Genomic DNA, 5000 nt, shown 5'->3' with positions numbered 1-5000 from the left:
GAGAGAGAGACAGAGAGGAATAAAGAGAGAGAGAGAGAGAGAGAGAGAGAGAGAGAGAGAGAGAGAGAGAGAGAGAGAGAGAGAGAGACAGAGAAAGGGAGAGAGACAGAGAAAGGGAGAGAGAGATCCGAAATCGCTATTACGTTATTACAATGACACATAAATGAAGATTTTATCTTTTTTATTTATCATAATGATTTGGCCAAAATTAACCATCTGAATGTCTGTACCCATACACAAGAGTAATACTAATTGTAATAACGATGATTATCATCATTAAAATTATTATTATCCTTTTTATCAATTGCATTATTAATAGTAGTAGGAGTTGGTATCATTATCATTACCATAATCATCATTATTATCATTATCATTAGAATCATTATTATCATTATGATTAGAATCATAATTATCATTATCAACAATTATCCCTATTATCATTCGCTCGCTCGCTCATTCTTTCAAACGAATGCATTTCAATTTCGAACGAACCCATCCACCCCCCCAACCCCCACCCCACCCCACCCACCCCCCCAAAAAAATTATTAGAAAGGGGAAAAATAATCAAAATTCCGCCTCTTAAAAAAAAAAGTCTTTTCATACCCAAACGGCCGGACGAGCCGAAGAGGTAATAAAAGTTCGAACGACCGGACGACTCTGTCAGTTTAACAACCAATTTCGGGGGCGATGGAGGGAGGGAGTGGGGGAGGGGGAAGGGAGGGAGTGGGGGAGGGGAAGGGGAAGGGAAGGGGAGAGAGAGATGGAGGTGGAGGGGATGGAGAAGGGGGGAGGGAGAGGGAGGCGAAGGGGGAGGAGGAAGGGAGAGGGAGATGGAGGGAGTGGGGGAGGTGGAGGGAAGGAGATAGGGGAGGGGAGAGGGATTGGGATGGAGAAGGAGAGGGAGGAAACGGGGAGGAGGAGGGAGATGGAGAGGGGGAGGCGGAGGGAGAGGAAGGGGTGGGGTGGAAAGAGAGAGGGAGAAGGGACAGGGAGAGGAGAGGGGGAGAGGGAGGGGATGGGAGAGGGGTAGGGAAGGGAGGGAGAGAGAGGAGTTAAGGGGGAAGAAGAGGGGTGATGGGGAGAGAGGGAAAGGGAGATAGGGAGGAAAGAGAGAGGGAGAAGGGGAAGGGAGTTAAGGGAGAGGAAGAGGGTGATGGGGAAGGAGGGAAAGGGAGAGGGAGATGGGGAGGGGAAGGGAAGGAAAGGAAACGGAGAGGAAAAGGGAGATGAGGGAGCTGGGAGTTAAAGAGGGAGACAGGGAGAGGAAGGAAAGGGAGGGAGAGAGAGAAGAGAGGGGGAGGGGATGGGAGTTTGAGAGGGAGAAAGATGGAAAGAGAAGAAAAGGAAAGGGAGAAGAGAGAGAGAGACAGAGAAAGTTATAATTTGATGCCACAAGTCAAATAATTATGATAATGAATAAGTAACAATAATGATAGTAAATTAAAAAATTAATAATGATAACAAAGTGATAATGATAATGAGAATAAAACAAAATAATAACAATGATAGTAACAAAATGATAATGATAATCAATATGAAATAAAATAATAACAGTAACGATTAATGAAATAAACTTAGTACTTAATTATCTATCCACAATTTTTCTTTTTTTCGACGTGAAATTAAAAAAAAAATAAATAAATAATAGTAATGAAATAAACTTAGTACTTGATTATCTATCCACAATTTTTCTTTTTTTCGACGTGAATTTCTAAAAAAAAAAATAATAATAATATTGAAATAAACTTAGTACTTAATTATCTATCCACAATTTTCCTTTTTTTTCGACGTGAAATTTCTAAAAAAAAAAAAAAAAAAAAAAAAAAAAAAATTGTTTTCATTTCTTCGGGTAAATAAAATGTTTATTAATTCCCAAAGTCGTTCTGTTATGCAAATCGACCGCCAAATATTTTTAAGCCCGATCTCCTTTTTTTCCAAAGTTATAATTGAATGTATATATATTTTCAATTTGTTTCGGAAACGCAGCGAAATTGTTATATAATGAGGTGTGTTTTTTTTTTACCATTTTTTTTATTTATTTATCTATATTTAATATTTTTTTTTCGAATACGTGAAAAATGACAAATTCGATTGAATTTTGATCGTTCTCATTTATATTTATAGATATATATTTTTTTATTATTATAGATTCCATGGGAGATGTTATACAAAATTTTATTGTATGATTTTTGTCTGTTTTGTTGCTCTCATAGAGGTTGAATCTGTGTGTGTGTGTGTGTACATATATACATATATTATATAAACATATATATGTATTTACTCCTCCTCCTCCTCTTCCTCCTTCTCCTCCTAAACCTCCTCCCCCTCCCCCTCCCCTTCCTCTTCCCTTCCTCTTCCTCCACTTCCTCCTCCCCCTCATCTTCCTCTTCCTCCTCCCCCTCCTACTCCACCACCCCCTCCTCTTCCTCCTCCTCCCCCCTTTCTCGTCTTCCTCCTCCCTCCCCCCTTTCTCGTCTTCCTCCTCCCCCTCCACCTCTCTTCCTTCCTCCCCCTCCCCCTCCCCATCCCCATCCCCCATCCCCATCCTCCCCCTCCCTTCCTTCCTCTTCCTCCTCCTTCCCTTCCTTCCTCTTTCCCTTCTCCCTCTCCCTCTCCCTCCTCCACTTCTTCTTCCTCCCATCCTCCTCCTCCCCCTCCCCCTCCTCTTCCTCCTCCTTCCTCCTCCTCTTCCTCCTCTTCCTCCACTTCCTCTTCTTCTTCCTCCCCCCTTTCTCCTCCACTTCCTCCTCCTCCCCCTTCCCTCCTCTTCCTCTTCCTCCACCTCCCCCCCTCCCTCTCCTCGCTTCACCCCCTTCTCCTCCACCACCAACACTCCCCTACCTTCCCCCTCCCCATCCCCCTCCCCATCCCCATCCTCCTCCCCCCTCCCCCTCTCCCTCCCCCTTCCCCCTCCCTTCCACCACCCCCTTCCCCCTCCCTTCCTCCACTTCCTCTTTCCCTCCATTTCCCTTTTCACCAAAAATCCAAGGAATCGTAGCTCATCAAACCTTTAATTAGTGAATGATTAATTGCCCGTCCTCGCTACCGACTCGGGTGGAGGTTAAGGGTCAAATTGGCGGAAACAAGCGTGCATTGGTCACCTTTAATGGACGTGGGCGGTTTGGGAACTGAAGTGAAATCATATGGAAGTTTATTGGTCAAGAATTTTTTTTATAAGTTTGTTGGATGTGTTGTTATTGTTGTGTTGTGTTTTTCATTATTATTATTATTGTATGTATTGTTATTACTGTATATGTTTTTATTATTGTAATGTTATTATATGTTAATATTATTGTTGTTTTGTTATTATTATTATTATTATTATTATTATTATTATTATTATTAATATCATTATTATCATTATTATTATCATTTTTACTATTGTTGTTGTTGTTGTTGTTGCTACGTTTTTGTATGCATGCCTGAATGTATGTTTTAGATATAAGTTTGAATGTATGCATATATGACTCTATGTCTGTTTGTATGTGTGTGTGTGTATGCATTCACGTGTACAGATTTACACATATATAGGTATAGGTAAATACTTTTTTTTTTTTTTTTTGTAAGAAGAGTTAAGGAAGAAAAATATTTCACTAAAAATAAAGTATGATGGCAACTATCGATAAAGAAGAATTTTATTTATGATAATATTAATGAACACGATGATGGTGATTCTGCTGATGATGAAGATGATGATGATGTGCCGGTAAAGATAGTGATACTGATGATGATGATGATTATGACGGTAAGGTTATTAGTAGTAATAATGAAAATGATAATGATGATAATAGTAATAATAATGATAATGGTAATGATAATGATGATAATAGTAATAATAATGATAATGGTAATGATATTGATGATCATGATATTGATAATGAATATAATTATGATAAAAAATATAGCTAAATGAAAATTATAATAAAAAACAAAACTAATTATGATAAACAATATAGCTAAATAGAAATAATTAACGATACAAAAACAAAATCATACATTAAGATAAAATCAAAACAAAAGGAATTTGAACTTTGAACTTTTCCTTCTGCCCTTCTTCGCCGAACAAAAAAATTCACTCAGAAAGAAAAGAAAAGAAAAGAAAAGAAAAGAAAAAATAACTTCAGAAACAGACTTTCTCTGCACATGAATTCGTGATGGACTATTTCTTATTAGTGGCTGTTGTTGAGGTTGTTGTTGTGGATGATGAAGTTGTTGTTGTTAAGGTGGTGTTGAAGTTGTTTTTTTAATGTTGAGGTTGTTGTTGTTGATGATGAAGTTGTTGTAAAGGTGGGGATGTTTAAGTTGTTTATTTGATGTTGAGGTTGTTGTTGTTGTGGATGAGGTTGTTGTTGTTAAGGTGATGTTGAAGTTGTTGTTTTTTTTTATGTTGAGGTTGTTGTTGTTGTGGGTGATGTTGTTGTTGTTAAGGTGGTGTTGAAGTTGTTTTTTTAATGTTGAGGTTGTTGTTGTTGAAGTTGTTGTTAAGGTGTTGATTTTTTCGATGTTGAGGTTGTTGTTGTTGTGGATGATGAAGTTGTTGTGAAGGTTACGTTGAAGTTGTTTTTTTAATGTTGAGGTTGTTGTTGTGGATGATGAAGTTGTTGTTAAGGTTACGTTGAAGTTGTTTTTACGATGTTGTTGAGGTTGTTGTTGTGGATGATGAAGTTGTTGTTGTTAAGGTGATGTTTAAGTTGTTTTTACGATGTTGTTGAGGTTGTTCTTGTTGTTGTGGATGGTGAAGTTGTTGTTAAGGTGGTGATGTTGAAGTTGTTTTTTCGATGTTGTTGAGGTTGTTGTTGAAGTTGTTGTAAAGGTGTTGTTGATTTCTGTTGTTGATGATGAAGTTCTTGTTTTTAAGGTGATGTTGTTGAGGTTGTTCTTTTCGATGTTGAGGTTATTGTTTCGATATTGTTGGTATTATTTTAAGATTATTTTTGTTATTATTATTATTATCATCACCATCATCATCGTTATCGTCATCATCATCACCACCACCACCA

At 38.0% G+C, this 5000-nt stretch overlaps 1 protein-coding gene across 1 annotated transcript in view; it reads left to right on the top strand.

Moving 5' to 3' along the window:
- LOC138862381 (keratin-associated protein 5-5-like) overlaps positions 1 to 5000 on the top strand; it is a 29514-nt gene that overhangs the window by 4214 nt on the left and 20300 nt on the right. The window lies entirely within an intron of this gene.

Source organism: Penaeus vannamei, chromosome 8 (assembly GCF_042767895.1).
Source record: "Penaeus vannamei isolate JL-2024 chromosome 8, ASM4276789v1, whole genome shotgun sequence".
NCBI classification, from domain to species: Eukaryota; Metazoa; Arthropoda; class Malacostraca; order Decapoda; family Penaeidae; genus Penaeus; species Penaeus vannamei.
This window is presented reverse-complemented; position numbering and strand designations above follow the sequence as displayed.